Source organism: Leptonychotes weddellii, chromosome 2 (genome assembly GCF_054177405.1).
Source record: "Leptonychotes weddellii isolate Sample4059 chromosome 2, ASM5417740v2, whole genome shotgun sequence".
NCBI lineage: Eukaryota > Metazoa > Chordata > Mammalia > Carnivora > Phocidae > Leptonychotes > Leptonychotes weddellii.
The window spans coordinates 98189438-98215241 of NC_138370.1; the positions used below are offsets into that span (position 1 = coordinate 98189438).

The 25804-nt window shown below is 41.2% G+C and overlaps 1 long non-coding RNA gene across 1 annotated transcript in view; it reads right to left on the reverse strand.

Annotated features, from left to right (window-relative positions):
* Nucleotides 1–2665: 2665 nt before the first annotated feature.
* The window catches only part of LOC145720138 (uncharacterized), a 33720-nt gene continuing 10581 nt past the window's right edge, over nt 2666–25804 (reverse strand). Inside the window, exon 2 of the long non-coding RNA XR_014142907.1 lies at nt 2666–18012. This is a non-coding gene — a long non-coding RNA (uncharacterized LOC145720138). The remainder of the gene's footprint in view (nt 18013–25804) is intronic.

Consider the following 25804-nt stretch of genomic DNA (forward strand, 5'->3'; position numbering starts at 1 on the left):
ACATTCTGGTTTTCCTTCAAGAAATAAATTCAAGGGAAGTTAGAAGTCTTAAAAGATCAAATTGGAATTAGTGCTATGGCTTCCCCCCCTTACCTAAGCTCCTCCCATTTCTTCAGCCCAGCTCGGAGGGTGTGCAGTTTGCAGCCTATGTGGGCTATCTCCTTTGCTGGGGTGGGAGGTGCAAGGGCAGTCTGCATAGGACTCAGGTCAATGTTGCTGGCCGCCAGCCAAGCACCTGGCTTCTAGAGCACTGGGGTGGCCGTGAATGAATGTGTCAGCTCACACACTCAAAGACACCAGATCTACCTCATCCTTCTCCAAAGAACCTCAGGTACCTTTCCTTGTCGAAAGGAGTCAATAACGTAGCTGCATAATTAGGATTTGCAGATGTGCTACAAAGCCCCCAAAATTTCACCCGATTTAGGATGCTTTACTTAGTGTGACTGCATTCTTTATTATAATGTATCTTATTTAAGAAGGGGGATGTAGCATAAGGCATAAGAAAGTAAAGCAAAAACTCGTATGTTGCTTCAGAACATTATGGATGCCTCAGAAGCCCATAAGCAACCTCTGTGATTATATCCCCCTCCCTCTACATAATCCTAATGTCATTTCTCAATATATAAATAACTTTCAAAAGTACATAATGCTGAAAACTCTAGGAGAAGTTTCTTAAGGATGCTATAATTATAATTTCTATTAACTGCAGTTCTCAAGATGATAAAAGAATCAACGAATCCTTAAAAGTTCTCCTCTTTCGGTTTTCCTTCATTCCTTCCCATTTCTGCCCCTACCACTTAGGGAGATGTCTGGAAGGCAGGAGGCATGGTACTATTCCCCAGAGCTTGTGATAATAGACATTGGTACTCCCCAAATTAATTAACATGTTAATATGCACAACCACTTTGTGGGGAAGGTACCATGATCACCTCCGTCTGAGGCATGAGGAAGTGAAACCTAGAAATCTAGCAAGTGGGCAGAGGCTATGAACCCAGGCAATCGGCTCCAGGGTTCATGCTCTTAGCCACTATGCTATGTTGTGATTCTCTGAGATCTTGGTCTATTTTTACAATTAGGAATGTGCTATTTTTTCCCGAAGAGAAATGGATTTCCTTCCTCATGAATCCTTCTGGGGAGAGAGTTCATCTTTCCCTCCTCCACCCTCCCTTCCCAGTTACCATGCAGGTGGCAGTCTGTTTGCCCTATGAGGTGACTTCCTTTCAAATATTAGCCAGCCCCACCTTCTAACACACAGTTACTTGCCCTGGGTCATCTGATGCCTTCAGTGCTTCCGTGAATGTTTATCCCCCTCCCCAGTGACTTATGAGAGGGACATTTCCTGGAAATATTGTGGATGGACGTGTCACTGTGGTGAGGTGTTCAGAGCGTCTGAATCACTCCTGTTGCCTAGCAACCGGTTTGTGTTTGGCAGGAGGAAGGTGACTCAGACACAGGTACACTCAGACACAGGGCAGATATTTAGTAAGCACGACCTCCTCCCAGCTAGACTGTTGATTTCATGTTTAACCTTGACACTGTTCTTTCACATGTCACTGTTAGTAGAGGCTCCTTCAATTCTTTCCAAGTCAGGGAATTCAAAATACAGTATGCTGTGCAGAGCATCAACAAATCCCCTATGGCTGAAATACAGGCTACATTATTTTCCCTACTGAGTTCTGAAGAAAAACTTTAAGACAAAAGTAATTACAAAATTCTTACATATAAAAGTGAATTGAAATTATAGGCTGTCATGGAAGTTACTTTCCATCCCTCTGAGAATTAGCTCATGATTTCCGTGAATATAACATATTCCTAAACAGCACTGAGTCACTTATTTGGACCTCATACTTAAGAATTTTCTTCAGGCAAACAGGGTTGACTCATTTGGCGGGCCATACCCTTGGCCAGAAAACCTTTTACACCTACACACATACCCGGCTTTTTACCTGAAAGAATTGATGACCAAATATAAGTGGATTCAGAATAGTAGGGATTCATTCTCAAATACCAACATGACTAGAGAGAGATGTCAGAGTGGGCCTGAGGTCACCTCACTGATTTCTGTCTTCAAATTTAAGTTAGCATGTGTGCCTACATCACTCCAGAAGCCAAAGCATTCTAGAATAAAACACTCTGAACTTGTACTTCATGTAAATCTCCAACAGTTACTATTATTCCCCTAATATTTTAGAGACCCACCATTTTTCCTAGTGATGTCTATTCTTTAAATATTCAAAGGAGAAAAAGTGATTTTGAAACAGGCACAGAAATACACACATACCAGAGAGTGGGGTTTTTTGTTTTTTGGGTTTTTTTTTTTATCCTTTTCAGTCATGCCTGCTCAAGACACAGAAAGTAAGGCCCAAGAATGTGCCTAAATGGTACCTCTAATCTTGGTGAGAAAATCCTGAATCCTAAATTTATTTAATGCTTATGGACTGAAGGATACAAATGTGATCTAGGAAGTTGTCTTGTTTCTTCCCTACATCAAATAAAATTCATCCTTACAGATGGGTTCCAGTATGCCTGTTATCTATAAGTACTATTAAAAGTCTAATACATGATATAAATTTTACTTTGTTCTTGACAGCTATAAAAGGAGTATGTAAGTATACTTAGCAAAGATTTTCATCTTAAACATATGTTAAAACTTAATTTTCTCCAACATTTTTTTTTTTGAAGGGCATATTTTAGGGGGAAAAAAATCTTTCCAAGTCTAAAAACTTCTTGAAGTCTGCCAGACAAACTCCACAGCAGACTTCTTAAGAAAAAGGTGCTCTCATTATCTGGCACTGGCTAACTGGTTACAATTACTACTGGCAAGCAATATGGGGGTGAATTGCTCTCCAAAGCATTTCTTAAGTCCTTAACCCTGCCCGAAGTAGGTTCTCCCAATTCAGGGTTCATAGTTGATAAATGAACCTGCTGAGCACTATAACATGTTTCGGCTTGTGCATATAACTGGGATAGTAAGCTCTGTTCCTCAGATTCCCAAAATAGAGTTATTATTGGGAATAAAACTGGCAGCAGAAAGCTTAGGATTTAAGTTCATGAATTTGTTGCTGACCATCTGCTTCGTGCAAGTTTCAGTCACAAAAGAACATTCGTTATTGTCAGGAGAACAAGACAGACCTTTGTCCCTGTCCTCACAGAGCCTGCAGTCTAGTTGGGGAAACAAATAACTATAATACCGGCAGATAAAGGTCTGGAGAATTAAAATCAAGATTCTAGGAACACACTGCAAAGGCATACCCCTTAGTTCGGGAAGGTCAGGTAAGGCTTCCTAGGAGAAAGGGCCTCTCAAGTCAGATCTGAAAAGTGAAGGAGTCCGGCAAGGTGGGGTGGGGTTACTTAAGGCAGAGAAATAGTATGTGCAGGCAGAGGCCTTAAGCAACAAAGAAGAATGTGGTCTGTATGTATAGGAGCAGAAGGAAAGTCACCTTGGCTGAAATGGGGAGGTAGGCTCTTGAAGAACCTGATAAGGCCTTTTTATGATACTTGGATTTTGCCCCCAGGATAATGGGATCAGGAAGTGATGGGCTCAGTTTTGTATTTTGTAAGGATCCCACTGAGGATTCCTGACACTTAGAGACCAAGAAAATGAGCATTTCTTACACGCAGCAGAAAATGATCAGGTCACCTCTATACCCAAGGGTAAAGGTACAAGGTTCTTCATGCAACCTATTTCCTGTAGCACCAGTGAGATGTTACCATGTGACCCAGGAAAGCAGAGGGGCTGCGCGCTCAGCCTGCAAAGAAGACAGATGACTCAAATTCAAATTCTAGCTCTATTGCGTTCTACCCAACACTTTTACCTTTGGGCAAGTCCCGAAACCCTCTACATCTCAAAGTGGACGTAACAGTAGTTACCTCGTAAGGCTGCTGCGCAAATGAAGCCCTCTATGTGAGCCAGTAAGACGGCAGCTACCATGATGCTATTCAGTCTTAGTCATTATCATCCCAAGTATGCCAGTCAGCCCACCGCAAGCATTAAGAACCACTGCTCTGGACTACATTTAATGTTTTCAAGCCATATAAACACTTTTTCTTTAGAAGCCATCTATTTATTTAGGAAAAGTAGCTTACACAAATAAATCTTTGTCTTTAACACTTACCAGTTGTCCATTTGAATATTTTAACATTGAAAATGGGATGTTAAGATAATACAGTTATTTAAAAATAAGCTTTATTTCAATCTTGGGGCCTTATGTCCTATTTGGACAAAGATCTGCTGTCCTAAGTGAAGTTTCTAGAACTATTTGCAGGTAAGCTTCAGAATCAGAGTGTAGTTAGAAATCAGACTGCCTAACTAAACTTCTATGGCCATGAGTCTAAAGGAATTTGAATAAATCCATGTATCTAATAATCAGATTATAGAAAATTCAAACAAAAAGCATTTAGGCCTAAATACAGACATGGAGAGGACCAAAGAACCAGTCGTGGATTCACCATGAAACGTAAAACCCTCCTCTATCCAGCAGCCTCCTTGCTGCTCTATTTGTTAGATGTAAATGCTAAGTCCCTGTCCAGAAATCTGAGGAATTATACATTTTACAAGAGAACGCAGACTACAAGTCAAGATATAATGCCAAAGATTAATTAAAATTAACTAAAAAGGGGCACCTGGGTGGCTCAGTCATTAAGCGTCGAGCCCCGCATCGGGCTCCCTGCTCAGCAGGAAGCCTGCTTCTCTCTCTTCCACTCCCCCTGCTTGTGTTCCCTCTCTCGCTGTGTCTCTCTCTGTCAAATAAATAAATAAAATCTTAAAAAAAAAAAAATTAACTAAAAATATTTGTGTCACTCACCACTAATACTGCAGACAGACAGGATATTAAAATCTTTGCAGAGCTGATTGAGTCGGGGTTCCAAGACCACTCCCAGTTCAATGATTCGCGAGGAGAACTCCCAGGACCCTGCCTATAGTCCTACTCATGGCTACGATTTGTTACAGCAAGAGGATACAAATCAGCAAAGGGAAAAGGCCTCCCGTGGGATAAAGTCCAGAGGCGATCAGGAGCAAGCTTCCAAGGGTCCTGTCCCAGGGGAATCACACAGGTTGTGCTTAATTTCCCAGCACTGAGTTGTGACAGCACCTGTGAAATACGGTCTTCCCAGGAAGCTCATTAGTGACTCAGCGTCTGGGGTTTCTTTGGGGCTGGTCACACAGAAACCTGCCATTGGGCATGTACCCAAATTCCATACTCCTGGAATGCAAGCAGGTATTCACCAGAAACTGTCTTGTTTGCACAGCGGAGGCACAGTGAGCCACACTAACGAGGGAACCGTCCCCAAACCTAAGTTCCCAGATGCCAGCCACCGGCCAAGGCTGCAAGCAGGCCTTTCAAAAAGAGCAGTCTCAGGCCCGCTGTGTTAACTCATATTTGCATACTGTCCTATTTCAATTAGCAATATAAGACCAAATTAAAGAGAAAAGTCTTACTTTTAGCAGGTCACCCAGGTACATCATGAGCCTAAGAAGCACTCTTATCCTATATATTTTCAGTATTTAAAATGTAGCATTTTTAATGCGGACAACCACGGTCTTAAATTACATAATAGAAGATTTAAGATTTTTTTTGTACAGTAAAAAAAAAAAAAAAAGCTGCCTTCTAGTCCTATTTACTTTTCTGAGCATCTTCTTTTATAAAATACCACTGAAAATTCTGAACAAACAGTGTTCCTAAACTGAAACTACTCTCAGAAACCATTTAGCCTACCAGATTGGTGATAAAATTCAGGCCCAGGTAACAGCTACCCTCACAAGTTTCTAGCAGGAATGGAATAAGAAAAACTCCTTCTGGGAAGCAATTTGACAAGGTATCTTATCAAAATTATACGTATACCTTATGACCTGCAATTCTGCTCTGCAAATGTATACACATATAATTGTGTACATGCAGAATAACCTATGTACAAAGTTATTTATTGTGGCATTGTTTAAGAGCAAAGGACTGGCCACAACCCAAATGTCCATCAATAGGTCACTATTTAAATTGTGGTACATCCATACAATGGACTACTCTGTAACTGTTGAGGAAAAAAAGAAAAAGGAATGAGGAGGCTCTCTTAGTACTGATTTGTTAAACCGTCCTACATATATTCAGAGAAAAACATACATGGCACAGAAGTACAGTTTACTATCTTTTACCTTATGAAAAGAGCAAATGTGAATATAAATTGTGTATAGAGACACTCTGGAAGGATGCATCAGACACAGATAACAGAGGCTGGGAGAGGGTAGTGGAGGCAGAATTTGGGCATTATCTGTGAACCTAAAAAAATATATTAAAAGGACATACTGGACAGGTGATGCTTCTTTCTTTTCTAAGGCCAGGTTATATTAAGCCGGCACCTTTTTGATGTGTGGATCATTTTACTAGGCTTCTGTATTTCTGCGTGGTTAAACGAGAGCATAAGATCACTTTATCTTACTTTCCAGATCGGGTTTCCACTCTCTTCCTTTTCCACGAGTCTGCCTGTCAGCTGGAAGGGGGTTTCCCCAGGACACCTGACAGTGAATAAAGTTCTCTGTGCCTCCCTTTGCCCATTTGCCTGCTGGGGAAATTTGGGAGATTCTTAAAAGCTCCATTTCTGAAAGCAGGGATTTTGTTTTGTTCACTGCCTTATTCGCAACACTGAACAGAGCGCCTGGCACACAGAAATTGCTCAGTAAGTATTTGTTGAATAAATGAGTTCTTTTCTTCATCCAGCTTCAATGGTACAGACACTACCAGACAAAGAGGGAGATATCATTGGGGTCAAATATTCAGAAATTGCTGTCATTCCTAGTATCGGCTCTATATAGGCGTTCTAATCCGAGCAACATTCCTAGAATTATTTTGAATTTTACAGAAGACAAACAAATAAGCCTATAGATTGCTGTGCTGAACAATGGCTCTTAAATATTCACAAACATTTATTTTTAATTAACTTGGGATTACAAGACCCTGGAGTCCATCTTAGGGCTTAAATCTTTTTAGGGAAACACCACACTAATTAGTAATGATCAAAAAAGAATGGCTTTTAGAAGAGTCAAATGAGCCTCCAGTCATAAGGTGCCCATAAGCTGTATAGAAGAGAAAATATTTTGCATTAAAAATGTAACTGCTGGGGTGCCTGGCTGGTGAGGTCGGTTAAGTCTCAGACTCTCAGCTTTGGCTCAGGTCCTGATCTCAAGATTGTGAGACTGAGCCCCACATGGGGCTCCACACTCAGCGTGGAGTCTGCTTAAGTTCCTCTCTCCCTCTGTTCCTCCCCCGACTCGCGTGCTCTCTCTCTAAAATAAGTGAATAAATATTTTTTAAAAATGTAACTGCTCTTTTTATTTAAGAATAAAATTATCCTTCAAATTAAATTCAAATTAGTCTAGATAGTGAAAAGAATTGCACAATGTCCATCCTAAAAGAGAAAACTTCGTCCTCAGTGGGCACAGAATGGGTATAACTACCATACCTTTTAAACCTTGGTTTTTAAATAACTACAAAAAACAAATAACTTTGCTAGTAATAATTTTAGTAATGTGGCCAAATAGGTGCACAGCTGACAGATCTTTCTTTGAAGATTTTAACGCCACAAACTTTTCTTAAGGCATGGGTGAGTCAGTTCCTGAGGGCTGTTTTTTGGCAGTACCACAGAGGGGTTAGGAGGTTTTGGTGTTACCTCTAGTTCTCTTATTGTCATTTAAGATAACAATCCAATGAGTGAGGAAACATCCACTCACCTGGATCAGCATGAAATCTAAGACTCTCCTGAGGAAATTCTCAGTTAAGGAATTAATGGAATGTCTTAACTGGAAAGGGAAGATAGCAGAGAAGTTGCGGGACAACTGGTAGGTGACCAACCTTTAGCTGATGCAAATCACACTCATGACCTAGCAGCAGGAAGCACCGAACCTTGTGGGTGCAGATGGGAGCACACCGAATCCCACCTTGGTTCTCCTACCAGTCAACACCCCCTGTCTTGTAGCAGACCCTTTCTGCGAAGAGTGGTATGGGGCCAAGCATGACAGCTCTAAAAGATGGAGAAAGTGAGAGGTTCAATAAGAAAAATGCTTTGTTCTTACATGTTTTGTTGGTTTTCTGGAGATGGAGGTGAAATGAAGAGCTAATCCTGTCCTCCTGGAAGCGTCACGAGGAAAACACGAACTCTACCAGGTACCGGCATTTGAGGAGGAGAAAAGTAACCCGGCCGTTCATTTGGCTGCCACTGACTTAATACACGCCAGACCCTGTTCGGAGGTGGAGCAGTGAAGGTGGGCGGATTCCCGTCCCTCACGATGCTCACATTCTAATGTGGAAACCACCAAGTAGATAAACAAGAAGACTGCGATAAATGCCACCGAGAGAGGTCAATCAGCATCAGAGCAAGGCTGGTGCGGCTCATGTAGGGCAAGTGGTCAGGGATGCTGAGGGGAGGCTACTTAGGACAATAACGGTGGGGGAGGTGGAGGAGGGGGCAGCCAGGGAAGAAGAGCACTCCAGGCCAAAGGAGCAGCTGGTTCAAAATCCCTGAGGCAGGAAGGAGCCAGGCAGGTTTGAAGAATGGAAAGGCAGGCATTGGTGAAGATTGTGATCAGAGGATAGTGAGGGCCGGGGGCAAAGGCCCGGGCGCTGAGGGCTCTTCAGGTCAGGTGGATGGACTGCCCACACACACAGCAGAGTTCAGCATCCCGGAAGCCCAGGCTGCTATGAGGTGTCCGCTCTGTCACTTCCTAAGACAATGCTGGAAGATTCTCTCTGAAATACAGCTGCTGCAATCTTCTCATGGAGTTTTTTAAAAAGACTTTAACTGTTTATAACTTGGTATTAATGATAGTAATAATATATTCAGCTTACAGATTTTTTTTTCAATTACATGGCTAACATGGTGCCTTTCATCTAGTCAAACTTAGAATGTGTCCCCTTGTCAAAAAGAATGGGTAAGAGGGGGTGGGTGGTTAGAATGCAAATTCATGCTTACTACGCCAAAAACTCTTAAGTACACATCCTAATGTCGTGTCGTGGTAAGAAAGGACCCATTTAAAAAAATATCACAGAAGGTCATGATTTATTTTAATTTGAAATATAGGTACCATGCATAACTTCCTAAAGGAATCGAGTAAATGATATAACATATGGAATAAAATGCTACTCTAAGAAGAGTAATGTAGAACCAGAGCCAGGTGAATACAGACCAGGGGTTCTCGGTCACAAGCTACAGTGGAAGAGGGAGGGGTCCCACCTGTGACTGAAGATTGTCCCACCTGTTCCGGGTACGGAATCACTGCTAAGGTAGCCCAGCTGGGAAGTGGGGCTGGTTAATGAACAAGGGCTCTGAGAACCTAACTCCACATTCAGCACCTGTGTGACTCCAGGAATGGTACTTAATCTCTTTGTGCCTCAGGTTCCTCATCTATAAATGGGAATAACAACAGTACAAACTCCGCGGGGTCCTCAAGAGGACTGACGAGATTAATATTTATAACGCGTTCAGAAATAGCACCTGGCATATTGTGCACTATTGCTGAGTAACTAAAATAGAGAAAGACAAAGGGTAATAGAATGTACTAAGTCTTACAATGTGACAAAAACCGGCACTGAGCTGGCTACATAGTTGGCTCATTGCCTTCATACAGGGTAAAGCAAAAGAAGAAACAACATTTCCTAAGCTCAGAGAGAGAAAGCGTATGTATCTCCGTACCCGGATTTGGGAGAAAGAGGAGTGGGGAACTTGGTTTTGTTCCCCAAGGACACAGCTCAAGAAATACGCTCTCGAGGGGTCTGTACACAGGAGGCGGGCTGTAAGCAACAGCCCAGACTAGGCAGACCATCGTATGACATCATCCGATGGTTTTTCAGGGTGTCCTTCAATACATTCCGAAGCATAACTCTCTCGAGTTTCTCTGGTAGGAAGCCAAGGCAACGTGATACAAATAAGCAGCTTTGACGGTCTGGCTCATTTCAGGGATTCAACTGCACCAGAAATTCCTCCTGCACTTGCATTTCCTTCAGCCATGCTTCTGATAAGAGCTAAGGAGAAGACGGCTCCAGATTTGTAAAACAAATTCTCCAACATCAGGAGATGGACAAAATGCAGCCACATAAAAAAACCTAAGTAACCTGATGCATTGAAAGCAACTTTCCCCAGAAGCATCTATTTTTTAAGTCTAATGGACTTGAGAGTTGTTGTCTGGCAAAGAACAGCCATAAAATCGTCTTGGGGGATTAAACAACTTAAAAGAATATTGCTTTTGTCATACTCATCTCAGGCTCTACCTAGCAGTAAAACATGGAGAGTTTCCAAATGACAAAAGCCACTGTGGTTAAGACACATTTTATTGTAAGTTGGAATGTAGAATATAAGTTGGAAAAGAGGTGAATTTTTATTTTATTAGAGAGCAAATCTTAGCTAGAAAAGGACCTTTGTTGCTCCAGATACTCCCGTCCTCTACATAGAAGACGCGGTACCACTGAACTTCCATGGTTATTCCACAAATCCTACGAAGAAGATGGCATCCCCGTGATTTGTCAACCTTTTTCATTCCAGCAGGCAAAGTATGTTGTTCTTAAGGCTAATTATTTAAGAATTTTTCTTCAGTGTTCATCTTCAAATTGTTAATCAACTATAGCAGTATATTTTCACGTTAATACTTGTGAGGTATTGTTAAGCCACCAAAGAAAGCAGAAATAGATGAACTCACGTGCAGTTCACCGGCAAGGGAGAGCCAGGGACAACATGTATTAACTAATCCCTAGGTATGCTTGGACAGGCATCATTTCCTTAGAGAAGGCTTTCTTCATTCCTCCAGGCTACATTAGGGTCCCCTTCACCAAAGCCACATTATCCGCTTTCTCCATCATAACAGTTTGGTAAGTATAATTATGTAGTCAATTGTTAGCAAAGATTTACTATTGTCTCTTTTCTGTACACTCCATGAGGGAAGGGACCATATCTGTCAGGTTTTCTGCTGTCTCCCCGGCACACAAGTCAATGGGTATTTGTTCACTGCCTAACTCCCTCTTTATAAGACAGTCAGCTGTGTTCCTAAAGAGTCCCATGTAAGCTCTTTGCAAGTCAGATAAGGAAGTCACTGAAGTAATCCTATAGAGGGCGGGGGAGAGGGAAAGCATTGTAATATTATAAAACTGACAAATCTGATGCCTTGAGTATTTTCAGAAGCAGAGTCTTTGTATGTACATAGGGCAGATATGAATGAGAGAGGGAAGGAGAAAAGGAGGAATAGGAATGACCCACCAGTTTAAATGGGTACTTTAAGAGTAAAATTATGTTATGAGAACTCAAATAGTGTTTTCTAATTATAGACTCTTAAATTTAAAATATCTTGAAAGGTCACTCTGTACTTCCCTCTGCCTAATACAGACTGCATTCAAAATATCCCAGAAATAGGAGTAATTTTTTTTTTTTTTTTTAAAGCTAGAGGGAAAGGTTGAACAATGGATTAAAAAGCCCTGTGTCTTGCAACCTCTGCTTTCTATAGTTTTTCTGTTAGGTCTTCCACAAATCTAGTCCACAAATCTGGCAATCTAGTCCTTTCCTTCATGACACAAAGGTATTACTGTTCTAGCCAAACTCCTCAACAACTTAAAAGTCATAAGAAATGACAAGATACAACAGTGAAACTTAATTATTTAACTTTCCGAAATGCTTTCCAATTTTCTGCAACAAAAGAAAATAACCCTTTTGTACTTTAATACTGAAAGTGAGAAAGTGTTTAACCTTACTGGTAAGCAAAGAAACCCAAATCAAAGTGAGATGTCATGTTTTCACATATTAAGTTGGCTAAAAAACAAACCAAATCATCAAACTCCTCTCCAGGACTACTGTAAAACATTTCTTATATTTTACAAACAACCTAAGAATGTGAACAAAGATTCAGCTCTGAGCCTCTAACATTGTTGACAATAGTAAGAAGCTGGAAATAACGAAGTGTCCAACAACAGAGGATTGCTTAAATACACTGTGGTGGATGGACACAATGGAATACGAAATACTTCCTTACCGTGTTTAGTGGGGAGTGACAAGAGGTTCATGATACATTCAAGAGTACAAACGAGCAATATGTGTATGACCCTATTTATCCTGTAAAGTTGCATGTGTAAACACAATGCTGGAAAGATAATGCAAAATAGTAACAGGTGACAGATTTATATGTGACTTAAACTTTCCTTCTTATCCAGGTTTAAATGTTTCTAAAATAAACACGAGTTGTTGTCATAATTAAAAAGTTAGAGAAAAGATGAGGCTAAAATCCCAACACAAATTTCCAAATGTCAGTTACCATATTAACAATCTCTAAAAAAACATTTACCATAAGCACAAAGTCTGTTTAATATCATTATGTACTAAGGATAAAAATAATAAACCCTATTTTTCATTTTGGTCACTGTGTGTGGTAAGCAAATAAAAACACTCTGTCCTGGAAACTTAAAAGTTTTCTTTTTAGCAAGATGCCATTTGTGGTAATGTACCACCCAGTAGCAAAGAGGTCAGCGTCTCGGGTTAAATTCGGCATAATTACAGTTCATAAAATTAAAGCAAAGTGTACATATGTACATAGTACATAAAGCAAAATGTACTATGATTACTCTGGCTCAAAATCTTGTCTTTTAAAATAAAAATGAAGCTAGAAGTAAAAATGAAACGAGACATGAATAAATATGAACTAAGATGGAAACAAATTTGGGAGGGGGTTGTTATTAGTAAGAGGCTGCCAGAGAGAGTTCACCGCTGGTCAGGGAGAGAGTACATTTGATGGAGGCAGAGTAGCTCCTCAGGAGACACGTAAGTATTATAATCAAAACCACCAGGCTCCAACAGTGTTCTGTACATACCTGAGTAGCTTAACAGAATGAGCCCACTAGCTACACCTGAGTCGTTTATCCAGCGTTAAACTGTGCAAACCCTCCATCTCTTGCTCAGGAATCTCCTTCAGATTCTTAGCCATTCCAGTCTCTTGGATCTGGGACCATTTCCTCCAGTTTTTATTTTTCTCTCCTATTCTTTTGTTGTCCTTGCTCTTTTTTTTTTTTTAAGATTTTATTTATCTGACAGAGAGAGAGACAGCGAGAGAGGGAACACAAGCAGGGGGAGTGGAAGATGGAGAAGCAGGCTTCCCGCAGAGCAGGGAGCCCGACGTGGGGCTCGATCCCAGGACCCTGGGATCATGACCTGAGCCAAAGGCAGAAGCTTAATGACTGAGCCACCCAGGTGCCCCTGTTGTCCTTGCTCTTAAGATTTCTAAGAGGTGGTTCACTCTAGCTTCCTCACTAGTTATCAGCAGTTTGCTTCTCTTGTGAGAAACTTGGTTTAAAAATGAATAACTTATACTTCCTTCAACTCGTTTATAAAGAGTTTACCTGGTTTACCTTGTGCATCATTGCCCATCTCTCAGTCTCATCCAACAGGCTTCCAACATTCCTTCCAAACAATGCCAGGGCAAATTACAGACCAGCATATTTACATAAGCCTTATTTCACACAGCCAACATCTTTTAAGGTCTTCGTTTATTTATTTTGAGGGAGAGAGAGCAGGGAGACCAGGGAGAGAGGGAGAATTGCAAGCTGACTCCGTGCTGAGCTCAGAACCTGAGGCAGGGCTCCATCCCAGGATCCTGACCTGAGCTGAAACCAAGAGTCAGACACTTAAGGACACTTAACCAACTGAGTAACCCAGGAGCCCCGAGATCTTCTTTTAAGTATCAGATGAAGGATGATGTTCAGAGAACAAAAGGAGAGTCAAGAAAGTAAAAACTCTCAGGACTCCAAAGAGTTATTTTGTGTCCAAATAGAACAACTAAAGTACCAGGAATAACTGGAAAAGAGGAAGAAGAAAGAAGGAAGTGAAATGAGGGGCTGGCTAATAGAACTTTTTGTAACTGAATCTTGAGCAAGATAAAGGAAGATGAAGCAAATCACCCAGAGATCTGGGATGATGAACACATTTTGGGAGTAGGGGCCAGAGCTGAGCATCTAGATGTAAACCAGAAGTCCCAGTGGTGGAAGCTGAGGCACCACCCAGGCTCTAATGAGCTGCCACCAAATGGGATGGTGATGCTGACCAAGTAAGTAAGTCAGCCACATGCTTTTACCTTGAGCTTCTAAGTCATGCACGGTCAGAGGTTACACCTCAGGTACAAAAAGTAAAAGTTGAAGGAGTAAACATGAATGTCGTCATTAGTGACCATGCTTCTCTCTCTCTTGCTTTCAGAGTACTATCTATGGGCTTGGACACCTTGGATGCCACCTTGACCTTAGCATATGCCACCTTCAAAAAAGGATGAGGTTCAGCACATGGAAAAAGAACTCCAGATTCACCTGCCCCCATCTCCCTACAGTGTCTAAAGCTTGCTACAGGGAAAAGTAAAGAATAATTCTTAACTTATCCTTGCAGAAAGGTTTACGGATAGCATATAATAAAGTTTTCCATCACATCTCTAAACAAACAAAATGTATACAAGAAATGCACACATGTGTACTCTCTCCAGTCAGGATATACCCATTCACTTTTCACAGTACTTTGATTAAACTGTAATAGTGTATTAGTGGGTGAGCCACTCTCTAATTGTCAGCGGTAGGAAATATGATGAAAATAAGAAGCAAAGGGGCTTCCTAGGGGAAACATCATGGGTAAAAAATATTTCATTACAATTAGGAGATCTGGCTTTAATCTGGATTCTGATATTGCTAATTGTGATCTTTAAAAAGTCACTTTAACAGGTCCAGCAGGCAGAAAATCAGTAAGGACATAGTTGAACCCAACAATAAAAATCAGTCAACTGGGGGGCACCTGGGAGACTCAGTTGGTTAAGCATCCGACTCCTGATTTTGGCTCAGATCATGATCTCAGGGTCATGAGATGGAGCCCCGTATCCTCCTTAAGATTCTCTCTCTCCCTCTGCCCCCTTCTTCCTGCCTGCACATGTGCGCACATATGTGCGTGCTCTGTCTCCCTCAAAACAAAACAATCAATCAACTAGATCAATTGACATATGTAGAGGACTTCATCAAAAACAGCAGAATACACATTCTTCTCAAGCTCACATGAACATTCACCGAGATAGACCATATCAGGCCATAAGACACACCTTAATAAATCTAAAAGAAATCAAACGGTGTCTCCTTTCTCAGACCACAGTAGAATTCAACTAGAAATCAAAAACAAAGAGCTGGAAAATCCCAAAATAGTTAGGAGATTAAACAACACACTTCTAATTAACACATGGATCAATGAAGAAGAGAAATTTTAAAATATTTTGAACTAAATCAAAATAAAATCACAACTTGTTAAAATTTGCGGGATGCAACAAAAGCAGTACTTAGAGGGAAATCTATAGTAGCAAATACATATTTTAGAAAAGAAGATATAAATCAATAAGCTAAGCTTATACCTTAAGAAACTAGCAAAAGAAGAACAAATTAAATCCAAAGTAAAAGAAAATAATAAAAATGACAGCATAAATCAATGCACTTGAGAAGAAATTACTAGAGAAAAATCAATGGAACCAAAAGCTGGTTCTTTGAAAAGATTACTAAACTTAGTTAGTCTCTAGGCAGGCTAAGCAAAAAAAGGGACAACACAAATTACTAATATAAGAAATTAAAGAGAGGACATCACTACAGATTTTAAAGGGAAAATAATGTAATACTATGAACAATTCTATGCCCTCAAATTTGATACCCTAAGTGAACTGGACCAATTACTTGAAAGATACAATCTGAGAAAACTCACACAAGAAACAGACCATCTGAATAAGCCTGTATCTATTAAAGAAATTGAATCAATAACATTCCAAAATACAAAAGCACCTGGCCCGGATGGCATCATGGGTAAATTCTACCAAACATTTAAGGAAGAAACTATACCAATCCTCTACAATCTCTTTTGGAAGACAGAAGCAAAGGGAGTACTTTGTAACTCACTCTATGAGGACAGCATTACTGTAACACCAAAACCAGACAAAGACATTAAAACTACAGACCACCAATATCTCTCATCACGAACAAAGATGAAAAGAATCCTCAACAAAATACTAGCAAATTTAATCCAACAATGAAAAAAAACAATTACACACCATAACTATGATTTATACCAGGCATGCAAAGCTAATTAAGCATTAAAAAATCAATAATGTAATCTATCACGTCAAGAGGCTAAAGAAGAAGAATCTCATGATCATATCAATAGACGCAGAAAGAGTATTTGACAAAATCCAGCATTCATTCCTGATAAAAACTCTCAGTTAAGAACAGAGGGAAATTTCCTCAACCTGATAAAGAATATCTACAAATGGTCGCCTGGGTGGCTCAGTTGGGTAAGCATCCGACTCTTGATTTCTGCTCAGGTCATGATCTCAGGGTTGTGAAATTGAGTCCCATGTCGGGCTCTGTGTTCAGCGTGGAGTCTGCTTGGGATTCCTTCACCCCCTCTCACTCTGCCCCTCCTCCCCCCACCCCAGCTTGTACACCCTTTCTCTAAAATAAATAAGTCTTAAAAAAAAAAAAAACAAACAACTCAGTGAGTGCCAGGAGTTAGGGCAGGGGAATGAAAAGGTCAAGTACTGGGGATTTTTAGGGCAGTGTAACTATTTTGTATGACACTGTAATGGTGGATACATGTCATTACACATTTTTCAAAATCCATAGAATACATAGCACAAAGAGTGAACTCTAATGTAAACTATGGATTTTAGTTAATAATAACGTGTCAATATCGGCTCATCAATGAAAACAAATGTATGACACTGAAGCAAGATGTTAATGATAGGGAAAACTGGCGGGGAGGGGGCCCAGCATATGGGAACTCGGCAATTTCTGCTCACTTTTTCCGTAAACCTAAAACTGCTCCAAAAAATAAAGCCTATTAATTAAAAAAAAGTACTTCTCAAATTATAAACTCATTCACATTTAAGACATGGATAATTTTTTCAAAAATAAAAAAAATCCAAGTATTATGATTTAAGCTGCAAAACAATATTCCAACATTAATGGCAAAAACAGTCCTGGTTATGTCCTTCAAGGACAAAGACAATTTGCTCAAACACACCGCTGATCTAAATGTGCCTTATAATTCAAAAGCCCTTAAGCCTTCTAAATGTAGAGAGCGTTCTAAACACTACTTAATGTTGACGAAGCAACCTCTGTGGTCAGGGCAGCGCTCCATTTTGTGGTAGAACATGTTTAGATCTGTAACTCCATCACTGCCCCCACAGGTTTTCATATTCCACATACATATCCATCCCAACCAACACGAAGACTATGCTCTGTACACCAAATGGCAGGGCATATCTCATCCCTGCTGAAATTAAAGGCCTCATTCAGTGCAGCCTATGCACACAGAGGGAGGCGCTTAGCACAAATCCATAATGTGTCACTTGCAAAACTGTTCCCAGATGAAACCACACCTAAGAGAAGACTTGTTTTGCTTCCAACAGGACATCTAAGACATCCCTCAAGAACATTCTCGTAGCCAAACACTCATGTTAATGGAGCCCCCTAACGGAAGAATTCCCAAGCTGCGTTTGCCTCCAGCAACCTTCCACCAAGAGCCTTCCATCAGTTAAGATGTGGCTGACATGAAGCATATCTGCCAATAAGACGGAAATGTGACTACTGAAATAGTGGCCAGGTCCAAAAGATATTTTTCTGCCATTTGCAAAATTCCATGTAAGTTGTGTACTGTGATCTTAAACATGTCAATTTCAATCAAGCCTTCTTAAGGCTTCTATGAATTACATTGTCAGTTCACAACTGCACATGGAACCTGGTTACCCTGAATGCCTTTTGTAAAGTAGAACCCTACTGCACGATGATTTTACTCTTTAGTCCTAACCCAAAGGGTGTGGGACCTTGGAACCTCTTCCTGTGAAAGCAGTCTCGGGATGGAGGCTGACTCTAAGGAGTCTGGGCCTCATACTTACGTTTCCAATGTCCTGTAGCTGACACACCCTCAGCTCATTCCGCTTCTCATTGACAACCGTGTCCACGGCAATTCACAGCTGACACATCACTTCCACTACTTCCGTTTCCAGACATAATATTTAGAAACTATTAGTAACATGTATGGTTTATAAACAAATCTTTAATAATAAAGGTGGCTCATCAGACAGCTGTATTTGCTAAATTCTGGCTGGGTTTAAAGACTCAATCCAAATTCTTTGTAGAAGATAATCAAATCTCATTTGAATGAATAAAAATGTTTTTGAAGACAAATGATTAAAAAAGGCATTTTGTCAACAGTTCTTTGTTTGTTTATTTTTTAAAGATTTTATTTATTTATTTGAGAGAGGGAATGAGAGACAGACAGCAGGAGAGGGAGGAGGGTCAGAGGGAGAAGCAGACTCCCTGCTGAGCAGGAAGCCCGATGCGGGACTCGATCCCAGGACTCCAGGATCATGACCTGAGCTGAAGGCAGTCTCTTAACCAACTGAGCCACCCAGGCGCCCAGTTCTTTTGTTTGTTTCATGTCGGAAGGAATCAAAGGATTCTTAGAATTCAAAAATAGGTAATTAATTACTTGGATAAAAAAGTATGTATCCAACCCTGATTGTTTCACAAATGGCATTTCAGAAGCACGGTGCAAGTTCATCATTTAAAACAAACAAGCAAATTGAGCTTCATTTTCTTAATGATGGCTGAGTAAAGCCAGGACTCCACTGCTTGTGCAAATGGGGTAAAAAGAACAGAAACGAGGTTTAGGGACTGAAACCATACATTACCTCTACTTTTCATCTTTTCCGCTTTACCCTTTGGAAAGATTTTATAAATTACATCCATCTGGCTGTAGTTTCATAATTTTCCTACTTCTTGCTCACCTACTAAAGGTGATGGGCTTGTCGAGAAGGTAAACAAAACAACTAAAAAGCAAGATTAGAAAGGGTTGGGGGGAGGAGTAGACTTGGATTACACCACTGAAAAAAAATTAAAATCTGTATGTGACTGGAGGTGGATGAAGATACAGTAAAAGGAAGTAATCACTGCAAAATTTAGAAGTCTGTGTCATCCACTGAGCCTATCTCCAAAATTCATTGAGGCACAGGAGGAAATTACAAGACCGGTCATTAAAACGGGTACACCTTTCTCCAATTTCCACGACTGTTGGCCAGATTAACTAGAACAAGCTTGATCTAAATTTCTCTCTCTCACATATGTGATACAGAGAAAGAGCCAGACTAGAGGTTCCATCACCTAATTTCAGATATATTCCCTGCATTTCTCCCAACCTTATATATTACATGAAGTATCTCGATAAACCCATGTCCTATAGACGTGTATAATCCCAACCTTAATGACAAAAGAATCTGAGTGGTAAAGAATAGTTACATCACCCCCTTAATTTCCTTCTCTTAAAAAGCTTACTGGTATCCTGTATCTTTAGTTCGCTTTTCTCCTAAGTTCTTGTAGAGCTGCCTTTTCGACAGATGTGCTGCCTTGGAAACACAGAAGTGATCACTAATCAGATTTTCCTTTTCACCCCTCTACACAGCACCCTTCTCATGATCTTTATCATGTTTTAGAAAAGTATTTGAAGAATCTGCCAACTTAATCTCCCTAGGTGGGACTGCAACTTCGCGCACATGCAAATCTTCAGGCTGTACAATAAAACCTGGACTGCTCCTGACGATCACCATCTTCCTGAATCTGCTCCTTACCAAGAGTGTCCTGGAAATGGCGCCGAAGTGGATTAAAGAGATTGATTAATCCCAGCCTTCCTAGTAATCGTTGTTTCTTCATCTAAATAGAAAATTAGATGAACTAGACCCTTTAGGGTTTTTCATACTCTGCTTCAGATGCTTTTATTTTACTCTTCCTAAACTCATGAAAGATTAAAAAAAAAAAAAAGTCAGAGTAAGTGGCACCCATTATTACTGTTGTCCCTACTGGAGACGGTCTCTGCCTCAAGAAATTCAAATCCCCATGGAGATCCAAGGATGCTATGTTAACTCAATAAAAGCCTATTCCTGACTGCCCTAAAATGCACCCCACAGACAATAACTCATAGAGTGTGCGTTCTCATTGGTGAAAATTGGTGCTCTAAGGGTGGAAGAAATGGTTTGTGATTCTCCAAAGGGCCTTAAAATTTCACAGGGGGAAGGGAATAGTTAGGAAAAAACTATCTAAAAAAGGCAATAATGAAAAAAAAAAAAAGGTTGAGAAACACTGACAGAGGAACCCAGAGGGCACCTTATTTGCTACGAACTGACTAAATGATCCAGAACAAATTATCTAACCTGAGTCCCACCTTGATACAGCAACCCCATCATAGGTTGTATGCTCGCACTAACAACTACAAATGGCTAGCATCTTCTCAGCCTTCGCTTCTCAACTTGAATCTTCTTTCCTCAAGGGGTGCTTTCCTGACCTAGAGAAGGTCTCCCCTCTTGTTCTCTCTCAGCACTACTGATCCACTCTCACAATTGGTGATTATATACTTGTTTCCTTGTTTTAATTGGATGGCTCCCACACTAGGTGGTAGGCTCCAAGAGGGAAGGGACCTCGTCTGTCTGTTTACAACAGCACACCCAGCCTGGCACAAAATGGTGCCCTCTGCTTCTTGCCAAGCCCTCCCTCCTTCAACCAACTTGTGTTCCCCCGACATACTAAAGGATGTGCTAGCACCCTTCTCGAGAGATTAACCCTGAGAGCAATTCACTAACGCTTTCTTTTCAAGCCACTTCAAGATCCCCTTGGCCCCAGAACATAAACTCCCAGAAATTTTCCCAAGGATCTTGGATCAATTATAAAAATGTTAATATGACTTTCAGAGATTTTACAATAATAAACTTGACACTAAGGGGGGATAGGTTAGGGAAGGAATGTGCATATCTTTAAATGCAAGTTTGAATATCAAAATGGTACTTTTTACTCTTCAAGATATCCAAGATTTTAAAAGACCTTTCTTTTCTTATTCTAGTGGCTGTTGTCCTATCTTTGGGTGTACCAATAACTGAGCCGCTAATAGACAATACAACGAATAGTCTAGGATATACACCCAATGTATACCACATGCAGGGGAAAAAATCTAATGTGAACAACAGGTGAGCAGGTGAGCATTTGTATTGGACAGAGGGAAATCAAACGAGGTGTGTAAAATCACTTCAAATCAGAACAGCTATTTGGACATTAATCCCTGAATATAGCTCCTGTCCATTTAGGAGGAGCCAAGTCAGGCATTATTACAGTAAAATGAGTTTTAGTGAAAATATAACATAAGGGAATCATGAAGATGAGAAATTCATGTGTGTGTGTGTGTGTGTGTGTATGTTTATACATATGTGTATAAGTATATATGTGTCTTTCTATAGCATCAAGACATTTTTTTAAAAATTTTTTTAGCATCAAGACATTTGGCAAGTTCCAAACCATTAGTTGGAGGAAATAAAAGAAAACAATATATATACATATTTGTGTGTGTGTGTGTATGTATATATATACACAGATGTATATAATCCACATATGTATATCCATCTATATCTAAAAATATGTACATATGTTATCTGGATTAAAACAAAAATATATAAAATACTTCATTCCCTTAGTTTTCTATTAAATGTGGTCTTTAGGGGCACTTGGGTGGCTCAGTCAGTTAAACGTCAGGCTCTCGGTTTCAGCTCAGGTCATGATCTCAGGGTCCTGGGATCGAGCCCTGAGTCAGGCTCCGAGCTCAGTGAGGAGTCTGCTTGAGGATTCTCTCCCTCTTCCTCTGCCCCACCCCCCTGCTCTCTCTCTCAAATAAATCTTTTAAAATTAAAAAATTTAAAAAATAAATGTGGTCTTTAATTAGGGTGACCATATAATTCAACATCCTAACGAGGCCAGTTCTGAGAGTGCAAGATAGCCTTACTAGTAATCACACCAGGACAACAGTTATACACTGGGGCTGTCCAGGGCAAACCAGGACACATGATCACTTTAATCATAATAAAGTCCATGGAGGGGCCCCTGGATGGCACAGTTGGTTAAGCATCCAACTCTTGGTTTCTGCTCAGATTATGATCTCAGGGTCGTCAAATCAAGCCCGCATCAGGCTCAGAGCTCAGCTCAGCAAGGAGTCTGCTAAATATTTCTCTCTCCCTCTCCTTATGCCCCTCCCCACGCTTGCACATGCTCTCTCTCTAAAATAAATCTTTTTTTTTAAAGATTTTGTATTTATTCATTTGAGAGAGAGAGAGCAAGCAAGAGTATGAGCAGGGGGAAGGGGCAGAGGGAGAAGCAGGCTCCCTGCTGAGCAGGGAGCCCAATGCGGGACTTGATCCCAGGACCCTGAGATCATGACCTGAGCCGTAGGCAGATGCTTAACCAACTGAAACACCCAGGCGCCCCTAAAATAAATAAATCTTAAAAAAAAAAAGTCCACGGAAAACTGCAAGATCTCATGAGATAAAAATCAGATGAACAATATTAAAATGTGTATCCTTCAGTAAAGTTTTTTTAAAGGTTTTTTATTTTAAAAAAAGTTTTTAAGAAATAAATTTTAAAAGATGAAGTCCACAAAAAATTTGGTCTATATGGGACAACGTCCTACTAGACAAAGAATATAAACTAAAGAATGAATAGTAAAGTATTCAACTAGGGAATTAATCTCTAAGAGGACCAGAAGCTTAAATTAATATTTTCTTTAATTAAGAAAGCCAATCCTTTCTAAAAACATAAGCCAACCCCATATAGACATTTCTGCACCACAGTCTCTAGTACCACTTAGTTATCGTTACTAGGAAACATTTGCACAAAAAGATTTATATTCTCCTCTTGCTTCTATTCTTCCACCTAAAGGAATAATCCTCCATTATTAGCAATGCACTTAATATCTCCACAGCAACTAGGATAATTGCGGTGTTGCAACAGAAGGATAATGAAGTAGAAAACAAAGTGATAGAAATAGTGTAGAAGAAAAAAATTCTCCCCACACAGCCCTGGTGGGAAAATAACACCACACACACACACACACACACACACACACACACACGGAAGAAGAAAAGAAAAAACTTGCTAAAAAGAACCCTCTTGAGGTTGCTATAATCAGTTGCTTCAAGGCCTTTAAGATGCATTAAGTATGCAATGGGGTTAAAGTGGTAGGTAAATTGTATGGAGTAATTGCAGACGACTTCACCCAAAGAATTTGAAGGTGGGGACAAGAAGCGGTTTCTGAACTAGGGAAGTGATATCCACAGGTGCTCGCATGTGGCTCCCAAGAAGGTACAAGTTATTCATGAAAGGGCTAAGAAGAGAGGACTGAGGGAAGCCCAGAGCTAAGCAAGGCTTCCAAAGCAGCCTCTGGTAAGTGGTGCGGGGGGAAGAGGGGATGGGGAGGAGGGAGGAAGGGGCCAAACCTGAGCAAAAGCTAACCTCAGCCCAGCAAGACCACGGCTGTAGAAGGCAGAGGGCAGCAGACTGAGAATCTGAAAACTTCTGTGCTCTTCCTTGGCCTCTGCCTGCCACAACACAGGGGTAAATAACACAAGCAAAAACACAGTATTCAAAAATACTCAACGCATTGATTCAGAAAATGTGTAGTGAGTGTCTGCATCATGCTAGGATGTACAAACAAAACAAAACAAAACAACCACCACCCTATAAATCTTGCTGTTAAGGAGCTCAGTCCGAAAGAACCTAAAATCATGTTCCGATATGGTAGTCCAGGGACAGAGAAAGGCCTCAGCACTTCTGGAACAAAGAGAGAACACCTAGGCCACAGGGATGATGTGGAGAAGGGAGAGAGTGAGGAAAGTCCACTGCAGGGGACGCTGGAGGTCAAATCATTTGTGCCTTAAATCACTTCTCTAAAAAACAAGATTACCACCTAAATGAATCCTCCATATTGGTAAACCCAGCAATACTGTGTTCTCTTACTCAACTTCTCAAGAACTTACAACAGCACTGATTACCCCAACCTGCTCTAGACACCGGATTCTGTCGGCATCTCTTCTGGTCCTCCTCCTGCCTCACTGGTTCCTCCATGGTCTCCTACTCGATCTCTCAACTCCTGCCATTGCTTGGAGCCTGATCTCTGGCTCTCTTCTCTGCCTGTGAAATCCCCCTAGGTGACGGCAGATTCCCCAAACAGCTCAGACCCCGACTTCACCCCCGAGTGCGGGTCCCTTGGTCACGACTGGCTGACATCTGTCTCCTTTAGGAAGGGCTAACAGGCAACTCAAACTAACCGGTGGCCAGAACAGAACTCCATTCCCTGCAACTCTCTCACCCCGGAGTCCTGCTTGACTTCTACTCGCTTGCGTCACTCATCCAAGCCTCCCCATAAATCTTGTCAGTCCTACCTCCATCACTCTGCAATCTGTCCAGGGCTCTCCCTCTCCAACCCTGCCCCCTTGCTGCCGGTCGCATCCCTCCTCGGGCAGTGGCCTCACAACTGATCCTGCTTCTACTCTCGGCCCCTTTTGCTTCCTTCTCTGCCCAGCCCCCAGAGTCTGTCACCAATGTAAATCATGCCTGCTCCTTTTTAGACCACTTCGAGACACCTTCTCATGGCATTTGCAAGAAGGCTCATCCTCCCTACCAAGTCTGCAAAGCCCCACCCTGCCGGATCCCGCCGGTCTCACCACTTCCTCCACCCGCTCCTTGTGTGACGGAGCACACGCCCTTCCCTTCATGCTTTACACCTCAGTGCGAGTCCCGCAGCTTCCAAGGAGCCTCTCCTGACTGGGCTGGAGCAGGCTTTCCCAGTCACTCTGGTCACCAGGTGACCATGCTGCCTCTAAAGAACAGGTCCAACCTGAACTTGACCTTGTTTAGGTATTGGTCTTACTTGTTTACATGGCTCAACCTTTCTTTGCAGCATCTTTTCTTCTCTCAACACATCAACTCCAAAAATCTCCATGAGGGTAGAAACCTCGACTCCTGTTCACTGACTCCCTAGAATCAAGAATAAAGTCTAGCCCATAGCAAGTGCTCAAAACACTGTGTTTAGCATGTTAATCAATTTCAGAAGGAACTGAGAAGGGCTTGGGACTATGTCTCAACTGTGTCGTGGAGTGTTTGCATCAGTCAATACATTTATGAAACCCAAAGAAACCTATCTTGGAATTTCGTGACAACAGCGGCTTGCCCAGGAGCTGGGGAATTTTTTGCTCTGAAACCCTCTGCCTTTAGGTATTTTCCCACACAGACCTGCACCCTTCCCTTCCTTCTCTCCCTCTCACTCCGTGCCTAGGCCTTCTTATACTCTAATCTTAAAGTTCCTGGCAGACGGATATTTGATATCAAGCGATGGTTTCTGTCATCTAGGTTTTACAGGAGTCTTGCTTCTCAAATTGTTACAATAAGCAACTGAGCAAGAGTGTAACTAGTGAGCAGCATTATACATATAAACAGGGCAAGGACAGGATGAAGACAGTGGCAGATAAACAGGTTGGACAGTGAGGTGAGAAACGAGAGGAGTTAAATGCCCTGAAGCCCGGGGGCTGGGGCCAGGCCAGACGCCGCACACATCCCATGGTATCACAGCTCACAAATGCATGTGAACAGTCATCTTTTCTGTAAGCATGAGCCTAATTATCTAAATAATTCTTTTCTAGGCCCAGGCACACCTCCTGACATTGAAATTCACACATTTACGTTACCGACAACCTTAGAGACATGTTCCACTGTACTGTTCAGCCTGTTGTTCACTCGTTCTAGCAAAATGCACCAGAACCAGCTTTCTCTGGAGCTCACCAAGGCGACTCCATGACATCATTCAGTTTTTATACAACCTACCAGAATCACTGGATGGCAACTATTAAAGAATTCTCTCCAGACTCACAGAGGGTATTACTGCTTAAGGATAAAGCTGGTCAGAGATGCACTGCGCAGTA